Genomic DNA, 16340 nt, shown 5'->3' with positions numbered 1-16340 from the left:
CTGAAGGTATCCCATATTATAAGATCAGTGCCATTTAAAAACGTATGCAGTCATAGTAGAAAAACTGAGTATCATAGAAGTGGTAAATATTCACCCTGGGTTATCTGTAAACTAATGAATAATAAGTAGAGCCTAGGATTTCTGGTTTATAACTCCTTCCTCAATATTTTCCTCTTTTAAGCTTCTTTATTAATACTTAGCCTTTTCTGTTTATCTTAATACATTTATACTATTCAAGCAATATAAGTGTGTTATATGCGTTAGCACATTTGAAGAGATGTTTGTTTTTGAGAATAGATATGCACAACCCTGTTGTTGACTCTCTCGGTGTGTGTATGCATTTAACTTAAAACAGTGCAATCATATAGTGCTTGGAATTTGACTTCTTCATTTTGTATATCTCTGGGTCTGTCTCTGACCTTGGACTGTCACAGGAAACCTATATAACAGCCCATCTTAAAAGGAATGTTCTGACCTGTGCCACAGTAGGAAATGTGGAGTAAATAATTAAAACTGCCTTCATGAAAAGAAACCCACAGCAGGAAACAAATAAGGAATCTTCCTTGAGAAAAAGTTCCACTAAATCACACAGTGAGAAATTAGGAAAAAAAAAAAAATAACAGCGAGCAAGTCAAAATAAATAATGCCACAAGAAAGTGGACTATATTTTAAGAACAAACTCAAGTTTAGGAAGGTGAAAACATTTCAGTAGATTTGCAGGCTGCCAGCAATTTTAGAATCAACTTCTCCCTTGATATTAGATACTGATGTTTTTACAAATATTGGTATCATATTTATGTTGCTCCTAAGGAAGTTACTAATGGCCGAGCCAGTGCACTACGTGCATTGATCAGAAACCTTCACACTTTATCAAGTCACTTAGTCATATATTGCTTAGGGTATAAATGGATGACCCATGTTTAAAAAATATATTCTCTGTGTTTTTGAATAAAAACCAAATTAGTGAGTATTGCAGATTCAGTTAGGATGTTACTAAGGTGTGATTCTAATCGTTCAAAGAAAGTGGTGCAGTACTTAATCTTTACCCCTGCCTGGTGGCCTGGAATACATCATTAAGAGCTAGGATACATTTATTAAGCACTTGCAGTATGCCAGGCACTGCTTTGACTTCCTCCCATGATTTAACTCCTTGATTCTTCATAACAGCACCATGAAGAATGTCCTTTTTTATTTTTTTAATCCCCATCTAATATTATCACTGAGGAAAAAGGAAGTTAGTATCTTGCCCAGATTATATACACCTTGGTGGCAGTGCTGGAATGAAATGGAGACCCATTTGTCCAGAAGCACACTTTTTAACCACTATGAATGATTGCCAGGTTATGGCCAGGAACAGAGAAGTCTCAGTTGTTGATTTTATACCAATAGTGCTAGAAGCGTCTGCTTAATGCAATTACCATGCAGGCTGTTGAATACAGGTGGTGGGTGGCCGAAGGCAACCTGGCCCTTGGTCTTTGCTTCCTGAGCACTTTCCCCCTTTACTTATTACACTAATGCGATGCCTGCACATGTCACAGAGATCTGCGTGCCAGAGTTCATCCACTCTTGGTGTATCTGACCATGACTTGCCTGTGGCAACGGTGAGAGCTGGAGATGTGCATGCTGAACAGCATCACTGGGGAGCGTGGGACTGTGTTACAGCCTTGGTTACCTTTCATCTTTGTCACAGAGTATACAATAGGTTTTTAAATAAAAAGGCAAGTTACAAAATAAATAACGAAAAAACTGAAATAGAGGTCAGATGCCAACGCAGCAAAGAATACTTTCCCAAAAGACTTGGAATTTGAAAGAATTTTTTCACTTTAATATGAGGATTTATATATATATATATATATATATATATATATATATATAAATATATATATATATTCAAGTATGTATTTTAATTTTTATGAAAGACATTTTAATGTCTAAAATTTTCAGTTATTGATGAGTATACTGATGATGATGATAGCAGTACTTAAATAGCACCTATGTGCCAGGAGCTATTTTAAGGACTTTCTACATGTTAGCTCATTCACCACCATATTGAGTGTTTTTACTATTATTGAATGAAATGAAGTTCACTGAATGCCATTTAAACATTAGAAGAGATAGCTTTAATAACGTCTTAAACTGAATATCTATTCATATTAGTAAAATTAGCAAAAATGGTCGATGGTTGTTTATTTTCTTTCCTTATTTCTTTATTTTGAGTCAAGTCTCACTCCGTTGCCCAGGCTGGGCTGCACTGGCATGAGTACCACAACTTTGACCTTCTGGGCTCAGGTGATCCTTCTACTCAGCCTCCTGAGTAGCTGGGACTACAGATGTGCACCACCATGCCCAACTAATTTTTTGATTTATTGTAGAGATGAGGTCTCACCAAGTTGCCCAGGCTGGTCTCAAACTCCGGGCTCAGGCAATCCTCTCGACTCAGCCTCTTTTTTTCTTTTTTTTTTTTTTGAGTTGGGAGTCACTCTGTTGCCCAGACTGGAGTGCAGTGGCCGCTCCCGGCCACCGCAGGCTCGACCTGCTGGGCTCTGGTGAGCCTTCCGCCTCAGCCTTCCAAGTAGCCGGAACTACAGGCATGCGCCACCACGCCTGGCTGATTTTTTGATTTATTGTAGAGATGAGATCTTGCTGCCCAGGCAGGTCTTGAACCTGCGGGCTCAGGCAATCCACTCACCTCAGCCTCCCAAAGGCGCGGGATTACAGGCTGAGCCACCGAGCCCGGCTCCACTCAGCCTCTTAAAGTGCTGGGATTTCAGGCGTGAGCCACCACACCTGACCTGGTTATTCATTTTTAAATGGCATACTTTCTTTCCAAACCCAGGCAGGTAACTTTAAAAATCTTTCTCTTAAGTCAGCAAAGCAAATACATTATCCCTTCAGTCTATTCTAAACTAAGCTAAAAGTCTGACGATTCATCAGGTAAGTAGCTTGTGGGTAATATTCTTGGATGGATGCACCTAAATAGAATATTTGTAATTTAACTAGATAATATCGTGAGACACATTCTTATTTACAGAAAGAGGCATGGCCTGTGGAACTGCATGCAAAAACAGAGACATGGTGATATTATATATCATGTCCTCATATAAGTTTATTTTCTTTTCCTTTTTTCACTCTAATCTTCAAACCAAGAAAACAGTACAACAAAGAAAGGCAACAGCTTTTGTGGAATACTCATTTTAAACTTTAGCAGAAACATAAGATAATGTTAGAAGTTTCATTTTGGGGAAGAAAATGCAATGATAATCTTTTTAAAAATTAGATAAGAAGCTCACTCTTATCTTCCCCCCTTTGGATGTTTAAGATATTACAGTGATGTCTAAAAGTCCCAAATAAATGAACCTCAGTCCCCATTCCTTATTTTCATATGCCTACTTAACCTCCATTATGAAATTCAACATGCTCAATAACCATTTCTTTCCCCCAAATCAATTCTTTTCTTTTTTGTACTTCCCCATGAATATTAATGATATAATCGTTTCCCTAATGGACTAGTGTCAGAATCGGAGTCATTTTTGATAGATCTTTCTGTTTTCATTGTTGTGTTCACCTGTTGGCACATTTTATAGTTTCTGCCTAAACATATGTCTCTTGCCTCTATAATTCTGTGCCTTGAGGTCCAGTTCAGGACCCATTCACTCCTTGCTGGTGTCCTGCCTCTCTTTTCTCTAATCCATCTGATGCAAGACTCTGAGATGGTCGTTAAACCTTTAATGATTCCCTCTTGCCTTAGAATTTACTATAAACTTCTTAGCCTGGAATTCAAGGAACTTTACAATGTTTCACCACTCTACCATTCCTTATTAATGTCCCCTGTCTGCCCAAAAAGTGTATCTCTCAACCAAGCTAGACTTTTCACCATTTCTAAATGTGAGTCACATGTTTCTGTTTTTTGTCTTTGTATTCTCTTAGGGTGATTCCTTTCCCCTGGGATAATCTTGGTTCCCATCTCTACCTTCTGAAATCCTGTTTGTCCTGTCTGCTTGTCACCAACAAATCTTCCTCTTTTCTCCAAGTAACACTCCCTTCTTCTCTGTGAATCTCTATAGCACTGTACACTTCCTTTGAAATTCCTTGGATTATAATCAAGTTTACATTTCTAATACTGACCCAACTCCCTAGTCCTCAAGCTCATGCACACATGTGTGAGCTCCTTGTAAAAAGTATTGGTCTAGGTGACAGGTATCACCCTAGGTACCTATCAGAAAGGCTCAAAGATCTACCTTAGCAGTATATATTTTTAATTTTTATTTTAAAATGTGGGGTACTATTCAGGGTTAGGTATACAAATGTTCATTGTGGAGGTATCCTTGTTGATGAGGTGTGCCCCCTCCCCTAGCAGTTTCCTACTACTGCCAATCCCATTCTTATAGTAGTATGATAATTGTTCAAGGTCTGCTTATGAGTGAGAACATGTGATACTTGGTTTTTTGTTTCTGTGATAAATTACTCAGTATTATAGCCTCGAAGTCCATCCAAGTTGTTGCTAAGTTCATTGCCTTTGTATATTAAAGACACATCTGAAACTGTACAATGTGAGCTGTACAATAGGAGTCCCCTAGCACAAGGTAGACTACGTAATGACATATTTATTTTCTAAGTAATGAACCTAAAAAGAACTTTTGTGAAAAGTTGGCTCAGAGAACTGGCATCTCAATTAATGTCATTGTAAATCAGATGAAGATTTTGACTTTTGCTTTTTGTTCTCCCATAGATCACCCTGATTATATTTCATTTTTCCCTCTGGTTCTTCTTATAATACATGGTTTACAATTTGAATGACTATACAGACTTAGACGGTCACTAGTTACATAATTGAATTATAGACTCTAAGCTTACCTTAGCCACATAGAAATATCTACAATTGAAAGTAAGATTTTTTTCCCTCACAAAGCTATATATAAATATGGGTACACCTAGACAGTAATGATTATCACAACTGTTCACTGCCTTCATAGCAAAATTTTCATCCGAGTAATGATTATTTCAGAAAATGTTACAGTTAAATTGCTTTTTTGTTTTTTTTTGAGTTAGAGTCTCACTCTGTCGCCCAGACTGGAGTGCAGTGGCCGCTCCCGGTCACCGCAGCCTCGACCTGCTGGTCTCCGGCGATCCTTCCACCTCAGCCTTCCAAGTAGCTGGAACTACAGGCGCGTGCTACCATGCCCGGCTAATTTTTTGCTTTATTGTAGAGATGAGGTCTCGCCAAGTTGCCCAGGCGGGTCTCGAACCTGCGGACTCAGGCAATCCACTCACCTCAGCCCCAAATTGTTTTTTAATTGCTGAAAAATTTCCAAGAGTAAATAGCAAATATATGGCACAACTTCTCTTTGATTCTCCCCCTACGAAACTTATTTTTGTTTTGAAATATCAAAGGAGAAATTTCCAACATATTCTGTTGCATATTTTGTGTTCTGTAATGATTCTGAGCAGACTATACCATAATTACAGTTTTTTTTTTTGAGTTGGAGTCTCACTCTGTCGCCCAGACTGGAGTGCAGTGGCCGCTCCTGGCCACCGCGGCCTCGACCTGATGGGCTCCGGCGATCCTTCCGCCTCAGCCTTCCGAGTAGCCGGAATTACAGGCATGTGCTACCACACCCGGCTGATTTTTTGATTTTTTGTAGAGATGAGGTCTTGCTGCCCAGGCGGGTCTCGAACCCGCGGGCTCAGGCAATCCACTTACCTCAGCCTCCCAAAGGCGCGGGATTACACGCTGAGCCACCGAGCCCGGCTAATTAAGTTTTAAGACAAATGTAATAATGTCTTTGGAGTTCCTTAATTGCAAATTATTTGCTCATGGTCAGATTAGATGTTTTTTGAGACAGGATCTTACTCTGTTATCCAGACTGGAATGCAGTGGCATGGTGACAGCTCACCACATCCTTGACTTCTTGGGTTCAAGTGATCCTTCTCAGTCTCCCGAGTAGCTGGGACTATAGGTGTGCACTACCATTCCTGACTAATTTTTGTATTTTTTTTGTCGAGACAAGGTCTCATTATGTTGTTCACACTGGCCTTGAACTCCTGGGCTGAAGTGATTCTCCCACCTCCATCTTCCATAGTGCTGAAATTACAGGTGTGAACCACTACAATGGTCAGAAAGTAGTTTTCGGTGAATACATTAGTGCAATAGTTCTCAAAGTGTGATTTGGGGACTCTGAAAGTCTCTGAGATCCTTGCAATAAATCTTCAGGGCCAAAAGTATTTTCACAATTCTGCCAAGACAGTATTTGCCTTTTTCATGCTCATCCTTCCAGAAATGTATAGTGAGGTTTTCCAGAGGCTACATGATATGTGACATCACGACAGATTTAATGTGGAAACAAATATGAAAATCTAGCTGTCTCCTATTAAGCCAGATATTAAATAGATTTGCAAAAAAATATAAGACAGTGCCACTTTACTCATTCATGTTAAAAAAAATAGTTATCTTTATAAAAATATACGAATTTTGTTAGCATTTAATGGGCTTATTATGGTTACTTAAACTAGTAAATATTATAAAAATTTTTTAGCTTAAATTTGATATCATAAATAGGATAGCGTAATGATCATAAACAAAAGCTCTTTAGAGGTCTAGGAGAAAAGTTTGGTAATTGCTATATTAGTGCATATAAAATAAAGCCCCAATATTATTAAACAGATCATCTATTTTTTATTTGACTATTGTTATCATTTTAACTTGTGATAATAGGCATGATAATTGATTCAATTACTTTGATTAAAACATCATGTGTATTAGACCCCTGCTTGTCTTAAAAAAAAAGAAATGATTGTTTTGATTTTGTTTTTATTAAAACATGAAATAACAACAGCAGAATGAAATAACTGTTCTTCTTTACCGTTATATTTCAGAATTACTTTTTTTGATTCTTAATAACTTTAATTTCAGTATATGACTGTTGTTTAGTTACTGGAAATGATTCTGATACTTTCATAATGGAACATACATTTTCTCACGGGAATAATCTTTAAACAAAAAATGAAAATTGCTTTAATTTTCCAGAGTCTACTTGACTCTTTCCTTGGTTAGCGTTTATGAATGGAAATCTTTTCTTATTGTGAAACAAACAGGGATATAATAGAAGCAATATCTATTAAATATCACATTATTATAAATATAATATTCATTAACAATGGATTAATTTTTTTAAAGATGTGAAAAAAATCCTCAGTAAAATAAATATCAATGTTTTTTCAGGTGTGTATCAGAAATGAAGACATATTTAAAGTTTAGAAAACAAAACAGCAAGAAGTTAAATACTGGCTTCAGAAATATTCCAAAACAAGCCATAATTGTAGGAAATGAAGATTTGAATAAATTAGGCACTAGGGGTAAGGAAACAAAAAGTATCTTTTAACTTGACACTTTAGGGTTTAAAATTCCTCAATCACTCCCCACTGTTTTCGGACAAAGTCTACACCAGTCTTTTGCTTGGCACATGAGCTATCTCACAGTTTGGCTTCAGGTCCTATTCCAGTGTAATCTTAACTTCTTTCCGTGACTTCATTGACTTCCCTCTCCTCCCATTGCCTCATCTTTAGTTATAGCCAAATACTTACTCTCCCATACATAGCTCTTTGTTCCTAATGGATTTCCTCCCAAACCTGGAATGCCTCTTTCCCGTTAGAAAAATCTACTCAAGACTTGGAAGTGGACTCAAAATATTACTGGGCACTATCTGGAGGAATTACTGGGCACTATCCTGGGGATTGTTGATTTGATAGGTGTGTGCAGAGTTGACTGACTTCCTATTGACTATCGACAGCTTTGTAAGTGGTAGCAGTGGAGTTGTAGAAAACTGATAGCAGTGCAAATGATTCTTGTTCATAGCTATACAAATGATTCCTGCTTATAGCAATGCAAATGAATTTTGTCCAGTAGAGGATATAAATTTCTGTAGGTCAAATAAAATATTGGACACATGTTCATTTTATGTGTAAATAGAATAATATTTTGAACTCTGAAAATTATATTTTGGTATCTGCCTTTTCCAGCTATCATGTATAAAACTCCTATTTACTCTTTAAGAGATAGTGAAAATACCACCTTCTCAGTGTGACATTCTCTATTTCCCTAAGCAAAATTAGCTTTTTGCCTCATAAGACTCCCATTGCACTTTTAATCTCCTTTCGTGACTGCATTTACCAGATTGTTATATATCTATCTATATTTCTGTTTTTCCCACTAGACTAGCTCTTCAAAAGCAGAAAACATGTTTTATTCATCGCTGAATTCCTTTGCCAAGCATATGGTGCATGACATATAGATATTTGCTTGGTAAATGCCTCTTGATGAATAAAAGTAGAAGTCACAGAAGAGGGTAATGGATATATTTTAGCTATTGTTGATAAGGGGGAATTGCTGCTCACATCCAAAAACAAAATGACATTTTCGTATATAGACTTTGTGGAAAAATATAATTTAGCATGAAAAATGAAAAGAGTTTAAGGAAGAAGCTTAATGAAGTCAGAATGACCTAGAAGTAGTATGGATTAAGAGAGCTGAGACTTAATACACAAATTAGAGACCTGCACTATGGCTTTTTTTCCCCTGAATTGTTATAGTCAAGACATTTTTCTTCTGTCGTACTTTATGCATTTGTATATTAGGGGTAATAATTATAACAATTATCAAGACAGAGGAATTCCCATAATGGGATGTTTGAGTCAAAAGTGGACAGCCTTACTTGGCTTATTTGGCTATGAGCGAGGACAGGAGAAATTCAAAATAAACGTGGCTTGAAACAAAATGACAAGTCCTCACTGTGAATTAGAAGAGTCTTTTTCTTGGTGATTAGCATCACCCCCACTTCTTTACCATTTTTATTTTTGTGCTTTTAGGAACTAGTTTTTGACAAAATAAGCAATTCTTAGAATGAAGAAATAGACTAGTTTTTTTGGTCAGGTATTCTACATACTTACATTTAATTGTGTCTGGATACATTAAGATTCAGATATTTTTGCAAATGTTTGGATTTTTTTTCTGAAACAAAGAGTGATTTCTAGTATTTTCCGTAAATAGATCATTTACAAATAGTGGACTTGAAAATTAACATTAAGTTCAGAATTTATGTCCTGGAAGGTGAAAGAACTCAAACTATTTACTAACACAGTTCACTGCTGTTTCCATGGCAACAGAGACCCGTTACTGTCAGTTCAGAGTTTCTTTGCCAGTTGACTTCAGCAGTGAACTCTGTGTGATGTTGCCAAATGTCTGGCTTCTGTGTTTCCTCTTCCAAGCAATTGTTTCTTATTCTGAATACTAATGACTAGTCTACAAAGGCTGCGGTTCAGTACCACTGAAGATGGGACTGTGACTTGTATGTGGAAAAGTAGTGAGTGTTTTGCCTGTAGTGAATTTAAAAAAAATATGTAATTGGATTGTACATTCTCTAACTAGCTGTGCCAGTAACTTATTAATAATGTTACCTTGCTATTACTAGGCAGCTGGGTCTAAATGACAAATGACAGCACATCCATCATCCTCGAGGCAAAGGCTTTTTCAGAAAAGCTTGCTGACTTTGGCTGGTTAGCACCATCATGCAGATCCAAATGCTTGTACACATGGAGGCCAACAGAAAAATAAAATTGCAACTGGAGTGCTTTTTGGCTTTTTAAAATGTTCATGTATTGATTGCTCTGAAATGAAGGAAAAGCAGCTGCCTGAAATGCCTGTGAAATGGCTGAGAAATGTAAAATGAGGTTCAGGGAAAAAAGGATTTGAATAGAGAAAAAAAGCTAAGCAGTTTTTGCTTTTTAAGAATGAAGAATACTGTGGTGTTTAAGTTCTGGTTATGCAGTGGCTATCAGAATTGGGGCTCTCTTCGCTGGATTACATCCTATCCCAGAAATCCGAAGTCTTAATTATGGTTCTCTCTAGAGCACAAGTTCCTTGTGGGTAGACTGCTTTCATCATTGTATTCCGGACAGCTAACTCAGGGCCTGACACATGCTGAGTGCCCAATAAATACTTAATGAATTAAATGAAACTCAATGAATCCCCTGCAAGGAGCTTCTGGTATGTAAGCCATCGAATTTCCTGGAAGAAATTATGCTTCCTTCGTTAAAGAGCATAATAGCCCGCCCCATGACCCTCACTGCCAATTGTGTGACGTGGAGCTTCTGTTGGCAGTTACTTATAGCTGTGGTGGCTCCCAGTTTCTGTTTCCAACAGGCACCACTCAAAGGTGGCTCTTCTCATCAGTGTTTTACTTTTTTTTTCTGGTGGAAAAAATAAAGGCTAATAATGACAGCTTTTGGTGGCATCATTGGCCATTTCCAATTCTTGGATTGGCCATTTACTCCACCTCTTCATGGTGGAAGTTCCCATTGGTTGTTTGGGGCAGACATTCCCAGTGTTGTTCCTCTCCTGGTGCCAAATACTGTTCCTGGTTCTTGACTGGAGAACGTTTTGTCTGCTCTTATCCTGTCCTGCTACTGGACATTTGACAATATTGAGAGTCATTTTTGGTTAGTGGGACTGCTACTGGCATCCAGTATGTAGAGACCAGGAATCTCTCCAACCATCCTACAATGCACAGGGCAGCCTCTGCCACAAAAATGTTTTTGGCACAAAATGTCCAAAGCTAAAACACCCTGCTCTACTGTTCTTTTATCACACTTATTCTAAACCCTTCAGAATCACACCCTGTGCCCTCTTCATCTCCTTTCTGGAACTGTTCTCTCTCTTCCCCCTCAGGCTTGGCTTGTTTTCTTGTACTTTAACAATTTAATTTCCTTTCTTCAAGATGTTCGTATGTCGTCATGAAGAGAGAGAGAGACTCTGACTCTTTGTTCTGAACTCATAGGCTGAGACAGAGGGTGAATTCCAGAGAGTGGAAAGAAAAACATGCAAATCAACTTCCAGGAATAACCCGTACTGAATATCTCACTGCTTTTAAGCGAGATATGTAAAGAAAACTCTACAAAGAGGCCACACAGAGTGTGAAAGCTGTTCTATAAATAATAAATATTTTGCATTGTTCTAAACCTTTTTTCTCTGTACAGGAGCTTTAAGTTGGGTATTTCTATGTATTATATCGAATTCTGGAAAGCAGTCGGTCTTAGTCTTAATGATATCATTTGTAGGATTGGCATTTTAAAAAAAACTCAAAATTGGTCTGAATGATATTATAGATATTTTAGAACAAGAATTGAGCATTTTAATGTATGAATATGGGGCTCCTATTTTGAATTCTAGCGTGAAAAAGTTAGATAATTGCACAGCACTGGTTAGGCTTTCCTAAGACATTAAGAAAGGAATGCTGATCATCATTTGTTAATGATTTTAGTGACACTTATGGAAGGGAGGAAGGCATTTCACCTTTAAAACTCTTTATGAATATTATCTAGTTAATCCTTATGAACTCTTATACTAAGAAATGCACCATTATCTTTTTTTTTGAGTTGGAATCTTACTCTGTCACCCACACTGGAGTGAAGTGGCATGATCATGCCACTGCAGCCTCAACTTGCTGACTTCAGGCTATCCTTTCTCCTCACCCTTCCACGTATCTGGAAATATAGGTGCATGCCACTATGCTCTGCTAATTTTTTAATTTAATGTAGAGACGAAGTCTTGCCACCCAGGCTGGTCTCAAATCTCTGGGCTCAGGTTTTCCTCTCACCTCTACTGGGATTACAGGTGAGCCACTGCACCCAGCCATACCCAGCTCATTTTCTTTCTTGAAAGATGTATATATGGTTTACCACATAATATTCCAGTTTAGTAAATTAATGAACAGTGATTAAGGATGTGTTTCTGTTCTCAAATACTATAATTAAATCCCTTTCTAAGATGCTTCCTTTGTAAATAGCACAACAGTAATTTCTAGTCTTTGACTTTAGATGACTAGTCCTGATTAGTCAAGAGAAAGGAAATCTAGATAATACAATTACAAAGTGTCTTAGTCTGAGCTGTTATAACAAACTACCATAGAGTGTGTGGCTAATAAATAACAGATATTTATTTCTTGCAGTTTTGTTTGCTGGGAAGTCTAAGATCAAGGTACCAGCACATTCCACCATGTTTGATAAGGACCCATTTTCTAGACAGTCATCTTTGCTATAACCTCACATGGTGAAGGGACACGTGATCCCTCTCTAGCCTTTTTTATAAGGGCACTAATCCCATTCATGAGGGCTCATGGCCTAATACTTCCCAAAGGCCCTATCTCCAAGTACTGTCACTTTGGGGTTTAGCATTTCAACGTATGAATTTTGGGGTGGCACACACATTCAGACCATAATGAGATGAATGTGATATTTGTGGCCAAAATCAAGTCTGTAATCACTTTTCCTTTTAATTTTTATTTAAAGTTTTAAAAAAGTTATCTTTTGTAAGTATTCACATACCTAAAGTTGTAAAACAAACACGGTATTATTGTTATTACTTTTATCCTGAAAAATAAATTTCTTTATTTTAGTCTAGTCACTATTTATTGTACCACTAAATTGATTCAAATTTTAAACACATATTGAGAAGGTTGTATCTCACAAGCACACCAAAAATAAGCAGTACCTTCAGGATTCTTTCTTTATAAATAGAAATGCAGAGGTTATATTCATACCAACTATTAATATTCATGGGGGGGGAAGAAGCAGGATACTCTCCTTCTAATTTTTGTGTCCTCATTTTCTCAAACCATTTCCCGTATTTTCTACCTAGTTTTCCACAGAGGACTAATTTAAACCACATTGCCTATTATTTGCTTTAAGTTTTTGAAATTCGAATATAAAGGAGAAGGAGAACAAAAGCAAAAGTTGAAGGAGTTGGAATGGTACAAGTCATGTCTGGACCAGTCACGAAGAATTCAGGAACAAATATCCACTGACTGAATTAACGCTGATCATGCACTAATGGCAAGATAAAAGACAGGGTCATCTGTATGCATGATTAGGTTACAATCTTGATTAAGCATCTACCGTGTGTCTGGCATTGGGATACAGTGAGACATAGTCTCTGCCTTCATGGAGCTTCCAGTACAAGAGGTTGGTGGCAGTTCTTAGTTCAAGTGGCATTGTCTGCAGAGAATGTAGGCTTCATCAGGGACTGGCTTCAGTGTTTCTTACAGCAAAGCACTCTAGTCTTCCCCATGGCTAGAGGAAGGTTGCAACAGTGGTTAATCTGACAGTGGCTTGGTTTATTCAAAAATTAAAGAAAATTTAGATTTATTGACTGTATCATTGAGTGTCATTCTTATACTTAAAAAAACCTTTTTAGTGTTGTTTGTATGCCACAAATTTGGGAGGAATTAAATAATTAATATAGCAGCTCCTCATCTGGAATTTTCTACCCACTGTCGGGGAATACAAATAAGAAAACAAAAAATTATAATAGAGTGAATGATTACTGTGACGAGTAATCGCGACTGCTGTGGAGGTGTAGCTAGAAGACTTCGGGGAATTAGAGAGGAACTGACATCCAAGCTGAGTCTCAGAAAAAACATGGAATTAAGGTTGACTATGAGATAAGTAGAACAGTATTTCAGGCAGATGGAACAGCACAGACAAAGGCTCTGATAACAAATGAGAGTACAGAGAACCATACGTGGTCCAAAAGACTATGGATAAAAAGCGTGGGGGCCACGAATCTGGAGAAAGAAGCAGGAGTGGGTTGTGAAGGACCTTCTGTGAAGGGAACTCAGGGAACTTAGAATTTATCCTGAAAAGTTTACCAGAAGGAAATGACATGATAAGACTTGTGTTCTACATTGATCACTCCTACTGAGATGTACAATAAGGATCAGAGTAGAAGTATGATTAGAGACAGGAAAAATAGCTCAGATAATGTGAACATTGAATAACGTATATTCAGTCAATTATCAGAAAAAATTCTCATCAGTAATCATTTTATTATAAAATCATTTAAATGGATACAGACAAAAAAGTCTATATAACATCTTCATGCTTATAGTTTTTATGTAACTATAAAACCAACAGATTGGTAAATTACCAATCAAATTTAAAAAATAATAAAATTCAAATTGACAATCTTAATATAGAGGGTGTGGGTTTCCTGAAAATACATCTCTGATGTTAAGTTTTGAAGGATGGTATTGACCAACAGTACTAACATCACCTAGGAATTTGTTAGAAATGCAAATTTTCAGGCCCTACTCCAGACCTGCCAATCACAGTGGTCCAGAGGTCCATGTGTTCCAGGGAATTCTAAATTTCATAACCACTGCTTACCAGATTAATAGATGAATCTCTTCCAATACTAAGGCTATAAGACATCAGTTTTTCTTAATGCAGAAGGTCCTAGGAATAGAATTTACAAAAAATGTTTTAATGAATCACCAGAAATGCATATTTAGGGTCATCAAATGAATTAGATATAAGAAATTCTTGGTCGGACGTGGTGACTGATGGTTGTAATTTCAGTACTTTGGGAGGTTGAGGTGGGAGGATTGCTGAAGCTCAGGAGTTCAAGTCCAGGTTGAGCAATATAATGTGACCTCGTTTCTACAAAAAAAAAAAATTAGCTGGGGGTGGTGTTTTGCATCTATAGTTCTGGCTACTCAGGAAGCTGAGGCAGAAGGATCACCTGAGCCTGGGGGTTGAAGCTGTGGTGAGCCATGATTGTGCCACTGGACTCCAGCCTGGGCAACAGAGTGAGACTCCCCTCCCCACTCAAAAAACCCCCCACAAAAAACAGAAATGAAATTCTTTTTATTAACTATATTAAAGAAGAAACGGTAGATAGAAACTATTAAGAATTGGAACTCTAATGAAAAATTTACCATGCTTTTCTTCTTTCTCAGAGTGGTTTAGGTCTCTTGTCCTATCCAAGTCTGTGGTATGAGTTTTCTCATGCCAATTAGTTCATAGGGTGTGTGTGTGTGTGTGTGTGTGTGTGTGTGTGTGTGTGTGTTTATATTTCAGTTTGCCAGTCAACACTGTTTTATAATTTTCTTATATACATATATTTTATCTCATCTAACAGAAACATTCCTACCTGGTTCTTTTTGGTTTCCACCTTTATAGAGGGGTAAAGCTTTCCTTCATGTTCCATAGTCACAGAAATTCTCCATTTCTCCATTTAGGGTTGATCCCATGGAGGGCCACCCAGAGTGGCCCCTTTTAGCTCCTGCATGTTCCCTCAGATAGCAGGTCCTGTTCTTCTTCCCACTTTTGGGACCCCAGACCCTCCTTTTTAAAAATTATTCTCTGCTAAACTTTCTCCTCTTTCCCAACAAGTACAGTCTTAACTAGTCTTCAGTAACAGGAAAGCAAAACAAAACCCAGTTTGCAATGCACCTAGCTCTTTCTGTTTTGCATTTCTCCTAGATTCTTTGTCTTTGTTTTGGTTTCTGGGTTGAGTAGCAAGGGGAAAAAGTAGCCCTTGTAGTATTAGTAAGAAAGTAAAGGGGAAAGGACATGTAGACACGTATGCATGTTCATATGTGAAGCCATATATGAAGGCACACTTTTACTTTACCATATAATAGTAAAAGCTATATTTGTATAAACCATCTTTTTTATTTCTTTCGTATCATAGTAGACAATCAATACATATTGGAAATGAAGTTATTTTTCTATGCTATTTATTCAGCAGGAAATCTTTGAACATTCACTATGTGTTTGGAACTGTTGTAGATATTGGTGAGACAGCCTTGAACACAGAGCAAAAACCTCTACCCTCATGAAGGTTATAGTGTAGGGAAGGGACATTGACCAAAAAATACATGAAATATAGGTGGGTTAGATGATGGTGAATTTCCTGGAGGAAAATAAAGCAGGGAAGGAGGTTATGGAGTAGGAGGAGAATGCAGATTTAAGTGGGTTGCTGGGGAGGGTCTTACTGAAGGGCACTTTTGTGTACATGCCTGAGGAGGCGAGGAAGCATGTGAAATAGAGATCTGGAGAAGTGGGCTCACAGCAGAGGAAGCAGCCAAAGCAGTGGTTCTGAGGCCTGGGGCGTGAGAGGAAAGGATAGGTGAAATCCCATGGATTATAGGTCAGAGAAGACTTTTTTTTTTTTTTTTAATAATTAATCAGTATTTTTATTATAGTTTTGTGGGGTACAGTTAAGGGTTAGGTGTACAATTACGTTTCATTCAGACACCCTGTTGATAAGAGGTGTTTTCCCAGCCCCAGACAGATATTTGCTACTGTTAATCCCATCTCCTTCCCCCCCATAGTTTCCTAGTACCGTCAGTCATTTTCTTATAGTATTACATTGGATGTTCAAGGTCCATTATATGAGTGAGAACATGTGATATTCTGATCTTTGTTTCTGTGTGAGGTCACTCAGTATTATAGACTCTAGTTCCATCCAGGTTGCTGCGAAATTCATGATTTTGTTCTTTTTTATG

The sequence above is a fragment of the Carlito syrichta genome, unplaced genomic scaffold (genome assembly GCF_000164805.1).
Source record: "Carlito syrichta isolate Samal-C Ts95f unplaced genomic scaffold, Tarsius_syrichta-2.0.1 Scaffold303314, whole genome shotgun sequence".
NCBI lineage: Eukaryota > Metazoa > Chordata > Mammalia > Primates > Tarsiidae > Carlito > Carlito syrichta.
Note: the sequence above shows the minus strand (reverse complement) of the source record.